The sequence below is a fragment of the Mastigoproctus giganteus genome, chromosome 2, assembly GCF_048544385.1.
Source record: "Mastigoproctus giganteus isolate SK-2022 chromosome 2, ASM4854438v1, whole genome shotgun sequence".
Taxonomy (NCBI): Eukaryota; Metazoa; Arthropoda; class Arachnida; order Uropygi; family Thelyphonidae; genus Mastigoproctus; species Mastigoproctus giganteus.
Window position 1 is genome coordinate 114,385,894 of NC_143576.1, and position 19,756 is coordinate 114,405,649.

The following is a 19,756-nucleotide window of genomic DNA, read 5'->3' on the forward strand; positions in this document are numbered from 1 at the left end:
CCTATGCGGGTCCGGGCGAGAACAACTTCCTCTTTACGATTCCTGCGCAGACTAGACTGCCACGGTTCAATTAAAGGCTTTATAAGATATAATTTATTCGCAGTCTGTCTATTCCACGAATCCTGCCATTGGGAGTGTATCTTTTCGTGTATTATTCGCCTGCAGTCTGTATAAGGGACTGACAGGCAGCGATTATTATTGGGAACTGCTGATTTGGCTGCATTGTCAGCCAAATCATTTCCCTTAATCCCAATGTGGCTGGGAATCCAGCAGAAGCGGATATCATATTCACGTTCACGGAGGAAGTGAATCTTCTGCTGAATGCTAGACAGAACTGGATGAGAATTATATCTCACAGATATTAAAGCCTGTAACACGCTGAGAGCGTCGGTATACAAAATGAACCGTTGGTATTGGCATTCACTAATGTGATCCAAGGCTAACTCTATAGCGAGCAGCTGTGCAGTAAATATGCTGCATTCAGAGGGAATCTGCTCTGATGTAATGCTGTCTGTAAAGACAGCAGCAGATCCCACATATGATTCAGACTTCGAGCCGTCTGTGTAAACTGGCGCGAAGTCAGAATATTCAGCTCGATGTGCTGAATAAAGCTGCAGGTATGCTGAAAGCAACTTTGTATTCGGGCTGCATACTTAAGAAGCAGCGTTTTTCTGCGGAGGTGAAGGGGGGGCTCATGTGCTTCAATATACAAACTATGAGTAGGAGATGTCCTGAAAGCACCAAGTGCAATCCGCAATGCGCTATGCTGTATAGGATCCAGCCATCGTAGTGTACTCTTACGGGCAGAATCATAAAGGGGAGCACCATAATCCAATCGGGATCTGATCAATGCTCTATATAAAAGCAAGAGAGATGTACGGTCTGCTCCCCAAGACAAGGCAGATAAAGCTCTTAGTATGTTCAGCTTTTTGAGGCAGGATATACGCACAGATTTAATGTGCTCAAGGAAATTCAGTTTCCTGTCAAGGATTAATCCCAAGAGTTTGATGTTGTTAGTCACTGGAACAGTAAAGTTTTGCATCTGAAGTTCGGGATCTGTATGCATTTTCCGTTGATTACAAAAGTGGATTGCAACAGTTTTCTGCTGTGATAGATGATAGCCATTTAACTCTGCCCACCTTTGGACTTTATTTAAAGATATCTGCAGCTGTCGTTCAATGGATCTCATATTCAGAGAATGGCAAGAAATAGAGAGATCATCGGCATAAAGGTAGGTCTCAACAGTATTTGGAAGATCTTTTGTGATGGAATCGATTCTTAGGGAAAATAGGGTTGCACTCAGTACGGACCCTTGTGGCACTCCTTCTTCCTGTAAAAATGTCTTAGAAAGCGAGTTGCGGTATCGAACTTGGAACGAACGAGTCCTGAGAAAGTTCCTGATGAATATAGGAAGGTTGCCTCGTAGACCTAGAGCATGGAGGTCACTGAGAATGCCACGACGCCAGGTAGTATCAAATGCCTTTTCTATGTCTATGGAAACCATAACAAGATGTTCATTTTTCACAAAGGCATTACGAATTGCAAACTCAGCTTTGATCATGAGATCTAAGGAGGACCTGTTCTTTCGAAAGCCATGCTGATTATTGCTAATTAGTTGTTGCGTTTCGATGATCCAAACAAGGCGATTATGGATCATTTTTTCAAGTAATTTACCGAGGCAACTGGATAGAGAAATAGGTCTATAACTGTTAGGACTGGTAGGATCTTTACCGGGTTTCAAAAAGGCAAGAACTGTGGCATGATGCCAAGAGCTGGGATAAATGTTTTCCATAAATATCCGGTTATAGTAGACCAGTAGTATTTGTAAGTTTCTGTCACCAAGGTTTTGTAACATAATGTAAGATATTCCATCTGGTCCAGAGGCACTGTTGCGTGTTGTTTTAATGACATGTATAAGTTCATGATATTGAAGAGGCTGATTATATGGAAAAGAAACTGAGGTTCGAAAATTGATGGCTCGTTGTTCAGTCTTGGTCTTTATTTTCTGGAAATCCGGAGAATAATTTGATGCCGCAGAAACTTCGGCAAAAGTTTTAGCCAAGGCATTTGCAATGTCTTGAGGAGCAGATAGTTCTTGCCCATTCCATGAAAGAATTGGTGAAGGGGTGGTTGGAAATTTTCCAGAAATCTGCCTGATTTTCTTCCATATTAACCTGGAGTTAGTGTTTCTGTTTATGGTAGATGCAAACCGAATCCAAGAATTTTTCTTTGCTTCTCTTTGAATGCGACGTGCTTTTGCTCTTAGTTTCTTGTAATTGATAAGATTAGCTGTGGTTGGGGATCTACGAAATAAATTCCACGCTTTATTTTTTAACTTCTTAGCTATTGTGCATTCTTGATTCCACCAATAGTTAAGGTGCCGTCGGGATTGGGGATTCGACAATGGAATTGAACATTTAGCTGCAGATATTATATGAGAAGTGATATAATCTGTGGCTTCATCTATTGACTGTGTTCGTATATATTGTTCATCCAGGGTGACAACTGATTGAAATTTGACCCAGTTAGCTTGAGAGAACTTCCATTTCCTGCAGGGTATAACTAACGGTGGTTGTGCAGTGAGCAGATCGCAAATAATCGGAAAATGGTCACTGCCCATGGGATCGTCCATAACAGACCATTCTATAATTGGAAACAGAATCGGGGAACATATTGATAGATCGATTGCAGAGGTTTGTCCAGTTGGTAGTTGTATGTGAGTAGGTGCACCAGTATTAAGAAGAGTAAGGTTTTCCTTATCCAGAAAGGTTTCAATTAAGCGGCCATGTATATCTAATTTTGTAGATCCCCATAAGGGGTTGTGGCCATTGAAATCACCCAAGAGACAGACAGGGGGTACTAATTGCATTAGCAGGTTTTCAAGGTCTTGGTAAGAGATGGTATGACTTGGTGGGAGATAGACTGATACCAGTGTTAAAGCAATCTGGGTTATCAAACGTACGGCGACAGCTTCAATTGTAGTTTGCAAAACAATTTGCTTGGTCGGGATATTTGAGCTGACTAAGATGGCCACTCCCCCACGGGCAGTATTTGAATTATTACGATCGTGCCGATAGATGGCATAGTTCTTTATGTTGGTGGAAATTTGCGGAGTTAGATAGGTTTCCTGTAGACAGAAACCAACTGGAGAGTAGCGGTTAATTAAGACTTGAATGTCATTAAGGTTGCTACGAAATCCTCTACAATTCCATTGTAGAATGTAAGGCATTACTGATGTTTAGTAGAAGAAGCTGCTTCTGACTGTTTTTTTAATGTAACTGTCTTGTGACGTTCAGGCCTTGGTTTGTCTTTTTTTTGGGAATAATGGTCGACCGGTGTCCATTTCTTCTTCCGCATATATTTCTAAGATCGGTTCTTCCTGTCTGGATGAGTCAATGGTATCCATAGACGTTTCTTGGATATTCTTTTTTAAATTTGAGTTACGATTATTCGATATAGAAGAAATCACTGGGGGAGGAGCAGGAGATGTAGCTGGTACTGTAAGTGCAGTATTACTTGCCTGGTTCAACTGTTTCGGGAGATTGGACTGTTGCTGAGAGAGAACAGTCCGAGCCCAGTCAGAGATTGAGGTGGTAGAAGGGACTGTAACATCAGTTTGGGTGGCTACTGATTGATATTTTTGCGTAATATTGGCGTACGTACGTTTATTCATACTGGGAGCAATTAATTTCCGTGCTTCCTGAAAGCTCACTTTATTTTCTATCTTATATTTAACGATTTGCTTTTCAGTTTTCCATCTGTCGCACGTCCTTGAGTAGGCAGGATGGTTTCCCTTACAGTTGGGACAAGTCATTTCTTTTGCCAAGCAGTCACTTTGGGTGTGGTCAGCGGACCCACAATTAGGACAAACCTGGTTTCCTCTGCACGCCGTTTGAGAGTGGCCATACTTCTGGCACTTAAAACATCTCAATGGGTTAGGAATATATGGTCTAATGCGGCAGAGTAGGTAGCCTGCTTTTATCGATGGTGGTAGATTTGGCGTGTTAAAAGTTAGAATAATATTCCTTGTTGGTGTGAGTATATTTTCTCTTTTCACCATAATTCTTCTCACAGCAATAACATTTTGATCTTGAAGCTCTAGTGTTATCTCCTCCTCAGTGACATTCAATAGATCCCAGCTGGATATAACGCCCCTAGATGTATTTAGGGTAGCATGGGGAGAAACTTTTACTGGAATTCCAGCAAAGCTTGTAAGTTTAAGCAGTTTCTCTGAATGTTTACAATTCACTGTTTCCAATAGAAGGTCGCCTGATTGTAGCCTCTTGACTGTCTTAGGAGATCCTGCCAGACTTTCCAGGTGTTTCTGGATAAGGAACGGAGAGAGTTTACTGAGAGGCTGATCTGTAAGAGAGTGCATTATTAGAAATGCAGGACAATTTGTCGCTGAGGAAGTGGTTTTCATCCTCTTGGGTTGCGACGTGCTATGCTCATTTTCTATCTCTGGCCGAGAGCTTGTCGGCTCGAGAGGCGGAAAGGCATGTTGATCCATGTTTGCTCCTTTTAGTCCTTGGCAGATGAGCTTTTCTGCCAAGACTTCCGGCCCCGCCACGGGGAGGCAGGAGCAGTGCCTGGTGTGACCAAGCGTAGAGTATTAAGTGTTAGTAAAAGAAGTATGAAAAATAAAGAAAGGTAGCTTTTCTTTCTTGCTCTGTACAAGTACTTTTTGTGACAGTAGCTGATATAAAAAATTAATTTCTTAAGGACAGTAACTTAATATAACTTTAAATCGCTTTTATATAATCACTTTTTAAGCACAGAGAAAACGCTCGATCACATTCGCTTGGCACCCGGGGCCATTCTGACATTGTAAAAGGGAGATTATATGCAGCAGTGGATGTTGATTCAAAATTAATTGAGTGTTTTTCAGCTTGTGCTTTGAGTGTCTGGAATTGTGGCGAGTATGATGTCACAGCTGATATTTCCATGAAAGATCTACCTAGAGCGTTTGCAATTTCCTCTGGCTTTGTAATATCAGAGCCATTTACAGTCAGAATGGGACAGTTGACACTTGGATGTTTTGCATACATACGTTGTATTTTGGCCCAAATTGTTTGGGTTTTTGTCGTTTTTGTAATTGTGGAAGCGAAACGCCTCCATGCTTCCCTTTGGCTGGTCTGTCTAACTCGTTTTGCTTTTGCCCTTGCCTTCTTAAAGCAGATAAGGTTTTCTGTTGTTGGAAACCTTCTGAAGATGTCCCATGCTCTGTTCTTCTCTCTTTTTGCGGCACTACATTCATTATTCCACCACACTTTAGAGCGGGCCGATATTTTAGTGGATCGTTTCGGAATTGCTTTGTCCGCTGCTTGCAGTATTTTGTTAGATATATGTTCTACTGCCAAGTTTATGGGTGTTTGTTGGACTTGTTTTTCTTCTAGTGTAGCCAGCTGCTTGTACGTATCCCATTCAGCTTTGGAGAATATCCATTTTGGAATTCGATAAGAAGTATGGGGAACGGTTGTATCAATGCGGCATATCACAGGGTAATGATCATTGCCCAGTGGGTTGCTGTGGATAGTCCATCCGAACAGAGGGTATATGGTTGCTGAGCATAAAGAGACATCAATAGCTGAGGTAGATCCTGTAGGAAGATGCGTACAGGTGTGCGCTCCATTATTGAGAGTTATCAGATTGTGTTGATCAAGTAATTTTTCGATAGTTTTTCCACGCTTGTCCAGGTTATGGTTTCCCCATAGCGGATGGTGACTGTTCAGGTCTCCTAGGATACAGTATGGTTTGGGAAGCTGGATCACTAGTTCTTCTAATTCAGCGTAGCTTATGTTTTGGTTAGGTGGTAAGTATAATGAGACTATGGTTTGGTTTGGTTTGGTTTGGGGTTTATTGGCGCATTAGCAACTAAGGCTATAATGCGCCAAATCCAGGTCATGTGTAAAAAATTAAAGTATTCAGTGACCTAGTTAATTAGGCCACCATGTCGAGATATAACATAGATGTTAAAGGTATAAAAGTATATCAGCAAAGCAATAAAAATTCAATTTTAAATACGGGTAAAAAGGCTTACTGATTTTAAAAAGCTAAAAACAGCAGACACATTGTCATTGTCAGATAAAATCTGGCTGAGTGTATAAGGCTCAGCCAGATGACTAAAATCGGTAAAATAAAAGTCACGTTCATGTCTAAAACGTGGACACTCGATTAAAATGTGACGTATACTTAAATAGGTGTCACAGTTCTCACACATAGGACAGTCATCTGCCCTCAGCAGAAATGCATGCGTAAGATGACTGTGTCCTATGCGGAGGCGAGCTAGAACAACTTCCTCTCTGCGACTCCTGCGAATGAGACTATGGTTAAATCAAAGTTGACATTGATTCGTGCAGCAACTGCTTCAAGATTTGTCTTTAGTGGGATTGCTTTTGAGGGTATCTGGGAGTTGATGATCAGTGCTACTCCTCCATGTGCAACGTTGTTCAGATTGTGGGCAACACGATCCTGCCGATGCATTATGTATTTCTGAAGGGAAACAATTGTATTTGGTGTTAGATTGGTTTCCTGTAGACAGAAGGCAACAGGATCATACTGCGAAAGGAGATCTCGGATGTCAGCCAAATTACTGCGATAGCCTCTACAGTTCCATTGTAAGAAAGTAAGCATTATTTTGGTTTAGTGGGGCCCTCGATTTGTTTTCGAGGTGCAGAAGGTTTAGATCGCTCAAATTTACCTTTTCCCTTCTTTGGTATTGGTATTGGTATTGGTATTTTTGGGCACAAGGGCAACTAGGGCCAAAATGTGCCAGTTCCTATAACATGTTTTTATATAAAACTTCATTCCAGTTTTTAATCATAGAAAATCATATATTTGTATCTGCTTAAGAAAAGTAAATAGTTCATCTAAATTCGCATTGTTTCCAATAATATGAGCAAGTGATAGAGGCTCTTTCAGTTGTGAGAGTGAAAGAAAACTATTCCTTCGGAAGTAGGAATACTGCTTACAATCTAAGAGTATATGTTTCACGGTAAGTGGTAAAGTACAATGAGTGCATTGAGGTGGGACATCCTGCATGAGTAGATATACATGGGTTGGATGCGTATGCCCTATGCGTAATCTTGCTAGCACAACCTCTTCTTGTCTGTTTTTCCTTAAGCTAGATTTCCATAGTGCTGGTTCCTCTTTGATTTCGAGCAATTTGTTGTTCGTTTGTGACCTCCAGATTTCAGACCAGTGGATTGTATAGATTTTTTTAATGCGCTTCAAATAATCTATGTATGGTACTTGGTAATGTGATGGTATTGCACTGATTGGTTGTTTGGCTGCCTGATCTGCTCTCTCATTACCTGTGATACCAGAGTGCCCTGGAATCCAGCAAAATAACACTTTATGATTCTTACTTCGTAGGTGGTTTAAGCAGGAAAAAATTTGTTTTATGATGGGATGCGATATTGAAAGATTATTGTCGAAAGCAGACACTGCACTCCTGGAGTCTGTGTATATTATACTGCTAGTATTATAGGAAGTGTTTATATTTTCTAGGGCTAATTTTATTGCATATAATTCTGCAGTGTAACTGCTACACTCAACTGGTAGTGATATAGAAATTGTAAAAGAGGGAAAGACAGCTGCAGCACCAACAGAAGAGTCTGTTTTCGAACCATCTGTATATATTATACAGCGTTGAGCATTATTGAGGGCATGTCCTTTATGGAGCTGTTTAATACTTTCATCTGGCAGGGATTTCTTTCCCCATTGCTGAAAATATTTATCACAGTGAGGGAGAGTTACAGACCAGGGTGGATTAGGTACATCATTCTCTTGAAGCATATTGTCAAAGTTTATGTCCCAGGCATGTATCAATTCTTTTAATCGAATACCAGTGGGTCTATTTTCTGTAACTTTGCTGTTGTAGAACGTGATCCAATCAGGGTTGAGAAGCAATGGTCGAACAGGATGGGCTGGAAGGCTTTGAATTTTGGCTCCATAATTAAGGAGTAGCATTTTCCTTCTAAGGTGAAGTGGAGGTTCGTACGCCTCTACATACAGACTCTGGACAGGGGATGTTCTAAAGGCTCCTAGCGAAGTACGAAGGGCACTATGTTGGATGGTGTTCAGTCTGCTTAGTGCACTTTTCCTAGCAGAGTCATAGACAACAGCTCCATAATCTAATCGTGACCTGATAAGAGCACGATACAGATGTAGCAGAGAGTATCTGTCAGCACCCCATTTCATGGCAGAAATGGACCGAAGAATATTTAATTTCTTTAAACATACAGTTCGGAGATATGTTATGTGAGAAACAAAGTTAAGTTTGGTGTCCAACATTAAACCTAGGAATCGAAGGTTACTGGTGAGTGGTATCAGGTGGTTCTTTAGCCGAAGCTCCGGTTCCGGATGCAGCTTACGTTTTTTGCAGAAGTGAATTGCAACAGTTTTTTGTTCTGACATACGATATCCATTCTTCTGTGTCCATGTTTCTAGCTTATTTATGGAGAGTTGCAGCTGTCTTTCAATAGTATGAATATTTTTTGAACTGCAAGATAGAGTGAGATCATCAGCGTACATGTATAAATCGACAGTATTGGGAATGTTGTGGGTTATAGAGTTCAGCTTGAGTGAAAACAGAGTAGCGCTAAGTATTGACCCTTGTGGGACACCTTCTTCTTGGGTATAAATACGAGAAAGTACTGTTTGATAACGAACCTGAAATGTTCTGTTTTGCAGAAAGTTTTGAATAAATTTCGGTAAATGGCCCCGCAATCCTAGGGAATAAAGTTCTCGCAATATGCCATACCTCCAGGTTGTGTCAAAAGCCTTTTCAATGTCCAAACTTACCATTACAAGGTGCTCGTTTTTCACATAAGCATTACGAATGTTAGTCTCTGCTTTCACCATGAGATCTAAAGTGGACCTGTTTTGTCGGAAACCAAATTGATTGTTGTTTAGTAGCTTTTCAGTTTCAAGAACCCAGGTAAGTCGCCTGTGTATCATCTTTTCTAGAGTTTTACCTAGACAACTGGTGAGGGAGATTGGTCGATAATTTTGTGTGAGTGTTTGATCTTTTCCTGGTTTGGGAAAGGCTAGAATAACAGCGTGATGCCAGACAGAGGGATATACACCTTCAAGGAAGATGCGATTAAAGAATGTTATTAGCAGATTCAGAGATATATTGTTTAGATGTTTTAGCATTACATAATAGATTCCATCAGCTCCGGCAGCGCTATTTGGTGATCTGTTTATTGCTGTTTGGAGTTCACAAAGACGGAAAGGTTCATTGTAGGCTAGAAACTGGGTTGTTTGGAAATTTATCTTATATTTTTCTGCTATGGCTTTAGTTTGTAGAAAGGAAGTATCATAAGCAGTAGTGGCGGAAGTTTCGGAGAAAGTCTCTGCAAGCGCGTTGGCTATTTCTTGTGGTGAAGATATTTCTTGTCCGTTCTTGGTTAAAATTGGAGCAGAAACCGGTAAAAATTTTCCATTTAGTTGTTGAATTTTTTTCCAAATAATTTTACTGCTGGTGTCTTTTGTGATAGAAGACGCAAACTGTATCCACGATTCTTTTTTGGCTTGTCTTCTTGTTTGTCGTGCTTTTGCCTTAAGCCTTTTAAACTGAATTAGGTTGTGGGTGGTTGGATACTTACGGAACAGATTCCAGGCTTTATTTTTTTCCTTTTTCGCTATGGTACAAGCATCATTCCACCAATGTCTAAGATTTCTGTGTTTGGAAGCAGAAAACATTGGTATTGCTTTGGAAGCTGCTGCTATTATTTGTTTGGTAATGTGCTCGGTGACATCATCAATGGACCCTAGTTGTATCAATTGGCTATCAAAGGAGATGGAGACAGAAAACTTTTCCCAATCTGCTTTAGAAAATTTCCATAATACCCGATGATCAGGGCAAGGTGTCTGCGTTGTTTGGATTCTACATATTATTGGGAAGTGATCACTGTTGTGCAGATCATTTAAAACCGTCCAATCTATAATAGGAAGTAACTCAGGGGAACAAATAGACAAATCAATTGCCGACATACATCCCGTGGAGAGATTAGTGTAGGTGTTTTGACCAGTGTTTAGCAAAGTTAGGTTCTCTTGGTCTATGAGCTTTTCTAGCAAGTGCCCTCTATTATCCATGTGAGCAGATCCCCATAGCGGATGATGTGCATTTAGGTCACCAAGAAGACAAAAAGGAGATGGTATTTGTTTTATAAGATCTTCTAATTCTTGAAACGTGTAAATATTGTTAGGTGGAAGGTACAACGAGACGAGAGTTATAGTTTTTCCCATTGCTACACGAACTGCAACGGCTTCTAAGTGGGTCTGAAGAGGAATCTTTCTTGCTGGAAATTTACAATTCACTAAAATTGCAACTCCACCATGTGCATGGCTTGAACTAATTCTATCTTTTCTATAGACTGTAAAATGTTTAATTGAATAAGTTACCTTAGGATTTAAGTAAGTCTCTTGCAAGCAAATGGCTACCGGATTATATTGCGAGATCAAATCATATATATCATCGGTATTACTGCGTAAACCTCTGCAATTCCATTGTACGATGTACATCATTATTTGGTTTTAGAGAGGGAAGATGATTCTGTCTGTTTCTTGTAAGATGGAGCAGTTTGCTTTTGACGATCATGTTTTATCTTATCCTTTCTTGGAAAAAAAGGGCGTCCGTATTCTGTACTCCCTTCTACCTCATCGGTACCAGTAGATGAACATCCAGTTTCCATGTCATCTTCCGCATGAAGATCAAGGATTGTTTCCTCTTGTGCATTTACAGCTTCGCTGTCCATGCTGCTTGAATTAAGTTGTTGCAATTCAGTGGCGCGTTGCCTTTGTGGTTTCCTTTGTAATTTATCAATTGACGTAATATTAGATGGAACTGAGAGTGGAGTATTGTTTATTTCGTCGATTGAAACAGGTTTGTTAGCGGGCTGATTTGTCAAAAGTACAGATCGTGCCCATTCTGCAATGGATGTGTTAGGAGGGATTGACACTTCTGTTTGGATAGCAACAGCTTGACAGTTTTGGGTAGCAGTAGCATAGCTGCGTTTTGGCATTGTTACCTTGACTTGTCTTCTTGCTTCTTGATATGATACTTTGTTTTCAATCTTAAACTTCTGTATCTTTTTTTCCATTTTCCACAGATCACATGATTTTGAATAAGCTGGGTGATCATTCTTACAGTTTGGGCACTCTGGAGATTTTGCAGTACAATCTGTTTGAGAATGATTTTTCGAACCACAATTAGGACATGTAATTTCACCTCTGCATGTTGTTTGAGAATGACCAAATTTTTGGCATTTGAAACACCTTAAGGGATTTGGAATGTATGCTCGGACTCGGCAGTGGAGGTAGCCTGCTTTCACTGAGTTTGGTAAATTTGGTGTACTAAAGGTCAATATGATATTTCGTGTTGGAAGTAGTTTATCGTCCTTCCTGATCATTATTCGCCTTGCTTGTGTTACTTTTTGTTCTTGTAATTCTGTAACTATTTCCTCTTCGGTGACGTTTAGTAAATCCCACTCACTTATAACTCCTTTAGAGGAGTTCAGTGTATTATGCGGGGTGACTTTAATTGGGATTCCGCTTATAGTTGAAAGTTTCAATAACAGTTCAGAGTGTCTTGCCTGCGTGGTTTCAATTAATAGATCTCCTGACTGGAGTCTTTTTACCATTTTTGGTGTTCCTGCTGAGTTTTCAAGACATCTTTGAATGACAAAGGGAGACAATTTGCTTACTGGTTGATTCGACAGTGAATGCATTATCAGAAAAGCTGGTGGTTCTGGTTTGCTAGAATCTGTTCTCATTCTTTTTGAGAGACTTGGATCATGTTCCCTTCTACGGGTGTCAATATGTTGAGAGCCTGTTGGCTCTAGTGGTGGATATTCATCGCAATCCATTGTTGCTCCTTTTCGCCCCGGGAGAGGAGCTTCCTTCTCCCAGGTTTCCGACCCCGCCACGTGGAGGCAGGAGCGGTGCCAACTAGTGGCCAAACGATCAGAAGAATAAGAGAGCAGTACGTTGCTAGCGATAGCAGTAACGTTGCAAGCGGGGTTAGCAGTAACGATGCTAGCGTTGAAGCAGTGACGTTGCTCAGCGAGGGAAGCAGTAACGTTGCGAGCGGTCAGCAGTGACGTTGCGAGCGGTGGAGGGTTTATGAAAGCACTAGTACTCACTCTAGGAAAAACGCTAGAAAACGCACTATAAAGATCGCTTGGGAACTATCGCTTGGCACTCGGGGCCCCCTTCTTTGGGAAATAAGGTTTCGCTGTATCCATCTCCTCTTCAGTAAACAGTTCTAAAATCTGTCCATCTTCGTTTGATTTTTCTTCTGAATCCAAGTAGTCTGTTTGGTTTGAGTCGGGAGTGGTAGACACTGTAGTATTTTGCTGTTGAGTGGCATCTGGTTGTATTGTGATCGGCGTATTTATTCCTTTGCTTTGCTTGCTTTTTGTTTGGGGTGTTGGCACTGGGGACAATACTGACTTTTCCCATTCAGCTAGTGACTTTGTTGGTGGTATAGTTACCTCTGTTTGGGTAGCAATTGATACGTGATTTTTGGTTATTTTGGCATAACTTGGCTTGTTAGTATTTGGAACTGGTAAAGATTTTTTAGCTTCTTGGTAGGTTACATTATGTTCAGTTTTGTATCTCTGTATCTGTTTTTCGCGTTTCCAAAGGGGACACTCCTTCGAATACGCCGGATGGGCTTCTTTACAGTTAATGCAGTTTGGAGTTGTGTTAGTGCAGTCATTTTTAGAATGTTCAGTGGATCCACATGTGGCACAGGCAGCTGCTCCTCTGCAGACCGTCTGTGAGTGCCCAAATTTCTGGCACTTGTAGCAGCGTAATGGATTTGGTATGTATGGTTTAACTCGGCAGTTAAGGTAACCGGCTTTGATCAATGTTGGTGGTTTAGGGTTATCAAAAGTAAGGATTATATTCCGGGTAGGAACTAGTACATTATCCTTCTTCGTGAGAATTCGCCTTACATTGATGACTCCTTCTTCTCGTAATTCTTGTTTGAGTTCTTCATCTGACAAATTGATGAGGTCCCACTCAGTGATGACACCTCTTGACGTGTTCAAGGAAAGATGCGGTGAAACGCTGACCGAAATTCCACCAAAGGATTGTAATTTTTGTAGTTGTTCAGACAGTCTGGCAGTGACAACTTCAACCAGTAGGTCTCCAGATCTTAACCGACGAACTGTCTTGGGTTGTTGTTGTTGTTGTTGTTGTTTTTTGGTGCAAGGGCTGCTTAGGCCATATTGCACCTATCACTGTTATAAATGGTACATATGCATGGTGGTTGTGATGGCATTACTTAAAAACGATCATATAATTCGATAATTTTTGTGAAGTGAAAGAACTCCAGTAGATTAGCGTCGTTACCTATGATATGGCAGAGTGTCAAAGGTTCTTTAAGGTTTGGTAGAAAGCTAAAAGAGACTTGGCGGGCAGTGGTGTATAAAGTACACTCAATAAGAATATGCTTTATTGTGAGTGGACAATTGCACTGTGTGCATTGTGGAGGATCATTACCTGTGAGGAGATAAAGGTGGGTAAGGTGACTATGGCCAATTCGCGCTCTAGTTAAAATTACTTCCTCCCTCCTGTTCATACGGAAACTGGAGGTCCACGATTGCGGTTCAGGTTTTATTTGGCGGAGTTTATTGTGTGTTTGGGCTTGCCATTGAATTCTCCATTGTTCTTTACACATTCTTTGAATGTTACTTTTGTAGTCAAGATATGGGACGTAATGCTGTGATAATTCTCTGTCGGATGGATGTTTAGCGGCATAGTCTGCACGTTCGTTTCCTAGTATCCCAGCATGGCCTGGGATCCAACAGAAAATGACCACTCGTTGGAGTTCTTGAAGATGCATCAGTTTGGATTTTATGAGCTTTATTAAAGGATGTGTTTTAGAAGAATTTTTCTGTAAAGCTATAATCGCACTCTGGGAGTCTGTATATATCATGCTTTTATGGATGGTCAGATGGAGGATATTTTCCACTGCAATTTTGATGGCGTATAATTCAGCTGTATAGCTGCTGCATTCATTGGGAAGTGATACAGAAAAGGTTTTATGAGGGAAAACGGCTGATGCACCCACTCCACTCTCAGATTTTGATCCGTCAGTATATATTTTTGAAAAATGCAGATAATTTTGTGTATGGGCTATATGGAGTTGTTGTATATTAACATTTGCAAGAGAGTGTTTTCCCCAGTTTAGAAAATAACTGTCACAGAGTGGCATAATACACCTCCATGGGGGATCCGTACTGCTTAAATCTTGAAGAACTTTATCGGGATCTATATTCCAGGTTTCTGATAGTGCTTGAGCTCTGAGAGCAAAAGGTTGAATTGCTCTTGGTTTATTTCTATAGAATGTTGTGAACTGTGGGTCGTTAAGTATCGGCCTAATGGGATGGGTAGGTAGACTTTGGATTTTAGTTGTATAGTTAAGAATTAACATCTTTCTTCTGAGGGTTAGAGGAAGTTCATGAGCATCAATATAAAGACTTTGGACTGGTGAAGTTCTATAAGCGCCTGTAGAAATCCTCAGGGCAGAGTGTTGAATTGGTGCAAGTCGCGCTAGCACACTTTCTCTAGCAGAATCATACACCGGGGCACCATAATCAAGGCGAGATCTGATTAGGGCTCTATACAAATGCAGTAACGTGTACCGATCTGCACCCCATGATGTAGAAGAAATGACTCTGAGTATGTTCATTTTTTTCAGGCAAGACGTCTTTAGATGTTTAACGTGCTCTATGAAGTTCAACTTACTATCAAAAGTCAGACCAAGCAGACGAATGCTGCTCACAACTGAGATAGTTTGATTTGTTAAGTGTACTTCTGGATCTGGATGCATCTTCCTTTTGTTGCAAAAGTGAACTACTTTAGATTTTGAACAAGAGACTCTATACCCATTCTGTGCCATCCATAACTGAATATTATTAATTGAAATTTGGAGCTGCCGCTCAATGAAAGTCATGTTTTGAGAACTGCAAGAAAAAGTGAAATCATCGGCATAGAGGTATGAATTCACAGTGCTGGGCATATATTTAGTCATATGGTTTATTCTTATTGCGAATAAGGTGGCACTGAGCACAGAGCCTTGTGGGACCCCTTCTTCTTGTATATATGTTTGAGAGAGAACTTGTCGGTATCGGACTTGAAAAGATCTGTGCTGAAGAAAATTCAATATGAAGTACGGTAAGTGGCCTCTCAGGTCAAGGGAATGCAGATCTCTTAGGATACCAAAACGCCATGTGGTGTCGAAGGCTTTTTCTACATCAAGGCATACCATGACGAGATGCTCATTTCGAATGAATGCATTCCTGATGTTTGTTTCCGCTTTGACCATGAGATCCAGGGCTGATCGATTTTTTCTGAATCCAAATTGATTGTCAGAAATTATATTCTTAGAGTCGAGAAACCAAGTAAGTCGACGGTGAATTATTTTTTCCAGGGTTTTGCTTAAGCAGCTGGTGAGAGAAATAGGTCTATAGTTTTCAGGAATGGAATGATCTTTTCCTGGTTTCGGAATTGCTATTATATAGGAGTGGTGCCAGGAACTGGGGAAACAATGTTCAAGAAAGATGCGATTGAAAAAAGTGAGCAGTGAACAGACCGATTCTTTATTTAAGTGTTGGAGCATTATGTAGTATATTCCGTCGGGGCCTGCAGCACTGTGTTTTGAGCTAGATATGGCTTCTTGAAGTTCAAGCATTGTAAGCGGCTGATTATAAGGTAAAGTACATTTACTCGTAGATCTGAAGTTCAGTTTGGACTTTTCAGCTAATGCTTTGATCTTCTGGAATGATAGATCATATGCTGTTGAGGCAGATAGCTGTGAAAAAACAGTCCCTAGGGCATTGGCTATATCTACAGGAGAAGAAAGATCCTGTCCATTCCAGTTCAGAATTGGAGAGGATAATTGGGGAGCTTTGCCACTTAGTTGTTTTATTTTCCGCCATATTATTCTTGAATCAGTATTCTTATTAATCGTGCTCGCAAATCGAATCCAAGATTCTCTTTTAGCTTTCTTCCTAATGTGACGGGCCTTGGCTCTGAGTCTCTTGTAGTTTATAAGATTGGCGGTGGTGGGATGATATTTTCGAAACAGATTCCATGCTCGGTTTTTTTCTTTTTTTGCACCTTTGCACTCTTCGTTCCACCAATAGTTTGTGGTTCTATGGGTTGTTGACTGTGATTGTGGAATCGCAGTGCATGCAGCAGCGAGTATTTGTCTTGTGATGTGATCGGTAGCTGTGTCAATAGGACAGGTTTCGATGATCTGTTCATCAAAGGACACTCGGGAAGTGAATTTTGCCCAATCTGCTCTGTGAAATTTCCATTTTACATAGTTTTGGGAAATTATGGATTGTGCTGTTTGAATTTTACATATTAGCGGAAAGTGATCACTATTTAGCGGGTTGTCGAGGGCCGTCCACTCAATACTAGGGAAGAGGATCGGAGAGCATATCGAAAGGTCTATTGCAGAAGTTGTACCCGTAGAGAGATGGATGTAAGTTGGCAAGCCAGTATTTAGTATAATCAGATTTTGTCTGTCAGCAAGCTGTTCGATAAGTTGTCCTCGTCTATCTGCATTGGGAGAACCCCACAATGGATGGTGTCCATTGAAGTCACCCAATAAACAGATAGGGGTTGGCAACTGCTGAATAAGATCTTCCAGTTCATGGATGGTATAGGACTGATTGGGCGAAAGGTAGATAGAAACAATTGTCAAAGTAATACCAATCACAATACGTGTTGCAACAGCTTCGATGGAGGTTTGTAAAGGAATTAATCTGCAAGGTACTCTGGAGTCTATGAGTATGGCTACCCCTCCGTGAGCATTATTTGTAGCAGTTCTGTCTTTTCTAAAGAGTGCATAATTTTTAACTGAGAGTGACACATGACGTGTTAAATTTGTCTCCTGTAGGCAGATGCCTACGGGATGATAACGATCAATTAACTCGTGGATATCATCAATGTTACTGCGAATTCCTCTACAGTTCCACTGTATGATTTGGTGCATTATTTGGTTTTGTTACTTGAGGAAGATTCTGAGTCTTTTTTATTTCCAGGCTGTTTGTGGCGATCGAGTTTCATTTTCTCTTTTCTTGGAAAGTTTGGGCGTCCGGTATCCAAGACATCTTCTGCATGAAGATCTAGGATAGGTTCATTTGGGTCAGCATTGTTATCAGTGTCCATATTTTCTGAAGTGATATTGTTTGTCTTCCTATTTGTAACTGAGTCGGTTTTTGACTTTGAAATATCTGGTGGTCTATGTGGGGTTGCTGGTGGGACTGAGACAGGGGTGTTGTTGGCTCTATCTACTACCTTTTGCTCTTTTGGAGTCTGTTTCATTGATGGTGACAGTATAGATCGGGCCCAATCTGCAATCGACATTGTTGGGGGAACTGATACTTCAGTTTGTGTTGCTGTTGTTTGGTGTTTTTGCATTGCTGCTGCATAGGTGTTCTTAGGTGCGTTAAGCATAATTTGCTTTCTTGCCTCTTGGTATGTGACTTTTCGTTCTACCCTGTACTTTTGGATTTTTTTTTCAGTTTTCCATAGATCGCATGACTTGGAGTAGGCTGGATGCACGCCTTTGCAATTCAGACAGTGCGGTGTTTTGGCGTCACAGTCTGTGTGCGAATGTTCTTTCGACCCACAGTTTGGGCAGGCTGGATCTCCTCGACAAGCCATTTGTGCGTGACCAAATTTTTGACACTTGTAGCATCTTATAGGATTCGGGATAAAGGGTCGTACTCGGCAGTTGAGATAGCCGGCTTTGACACTGGATGGCAAGATAGGTGTTCCGAATGTCAGGATGATGTTGCGGGTGGGAACAAGTTCTCCATCTTTCCTGATCATGATGCGCTTGGCTTGTATTACTTTCTGATGTTTGAGTTCTTGGGCCAGTTCATCTTCTGTTACATTTATCAGATCCCACTCAGCAATTACTCCCTTGGAAGTATTTAGTGTTGCATGAGGGGTAACTTGAATGGGTAGCCCGCCAAATACTGTTAGTTTCAACAGTCTCTCAGAATGTGCACGACTCACTGTTTCTACCAAGAGGTCTCCAGATCTTAGTCTTCTCACCATTTTGGGAGAGCCCGCCACATTTTCCAAACATTTTTGTATAAGAAATGGTGAGAGAGTGCTCATAGATTTGTCCGACAGACTATGTAAGATAAGGAATGATGGGCATTCCTGTTGGTCTGTGTCTGTACGCAGTCGTTTAGACTTTGTTACATCGTGAGAAATTTCATGATCAGCATTGTTGATGGTACTGGATGAGCGCCTAGGCTGCTCAAGCTCTGGGTAATTGTCGTAGTCCATGTTAGGCTCCTTTTTGCCCTGGGAGGTTGACTTTCCCTCCCAAGTTTCCGGCCCCGCCACGGGGAGGCAGGAGCAGTGCCGCAAGGAGGCCAAGCGGTTAGATAAGTTAGTTGGTTAGTAAAATAGAGTAAATATATGTAATTAAAAAGAAAGGTGAGTTTCCTTCCTTGTTCTTACTTGTGATTTTTCAAGTATAGAACTGAATTATAAATGAACTTCCAGTAAAAAACGATATAACTTAATATAAACTTTTATCACTTGGAAAGATCGCTATATATTCGCACTTTGAACGCTTGACCTCGAATTCGCTTGGCACCCGGGGCCAACTGTCTTGGGAGTACCTATTAAGCTTTCTAGGCATTTTTGCACTAGGAAAGGGGAGAGTTTTCCAACTGGTTGTTCTTGAGTTGAATGTATAATCAAAAAGGTTGGGGTTCGGATTCTGCCTACGTCAGTCTTTTGACGTTTTGCCGCGACAGAACCAGACTCCTCTTGTTCTTGCCTTGTCAGAGTTTCTTCTGTGTACCCAGTGTTTTTCTGGGTTTTATGGACTTCTTGCTCCATTTCGCCCTGGAAGGGAGACCTTTTCCCCTCCAGGTTACCAGCCCCGCCACGTGGAGGCAGGAGCAGTGCCACCTTTGTGACCAAGCGGTAGTGGGTTAGTAGTAATATGCAAAGAAAAAAGGGGAAAAAAAAGAAGGAAGGTTACTTTTCCTCCTGTTCAAGTAAAGTGATTTCTTTACTGAAGCTTATTTAATTGATTGTTAGTGTAACGCTGAAATAAAGAAGACGATTTTACTTATTCAAGAGAGCGCAATTCACTGGCAAAGACACTTGATCACAAAATCGCTTGGCACCTGGGGCCAAGCAAAAACGGATCCAGGATTCTTTCTTGGCTTGCCTGTGTATGAAACGTGCTTTTGCCTTTGACATTTTATAATTTTTTAGATTGGGTGTTGTTGGATTTTGCCGAAATAAATTCCAGGCTTTATTTTTTGCTTTTTTTGGCTTTTGTGCATTGCTCATTCCACCAATAATTATGATGTTTACGAACCGAGGGATTTGATAGTGGTATTGTGTCTTTAGCCACATTTAGGAGATGTGACGTGATGTATTCTGTCACATTATCGATAGGTTGGAGACGGATTTTTTCCTCATCAAAAGATATTGATGACCGGAATTTTGCCCAGTTTGCTCGGGCAAATTTCCATTTTCTGCAGGGTTCAGCTGGAGGAGGCTGTGCTATTAACAGGTTGCAGACGATTGGGAAGTGATCACTACCCATTGGATCATTTAAAACATACCACTCAATGGTCGGGACCAGTAATGGAGAACAAATGGAGAGATCTATGGCTGAGGTATGTCCATTCGGGAGCTGAACGTGAGTGTGTGTGCCAGTATTTAGTATGATGAGGTTTACAGCCTC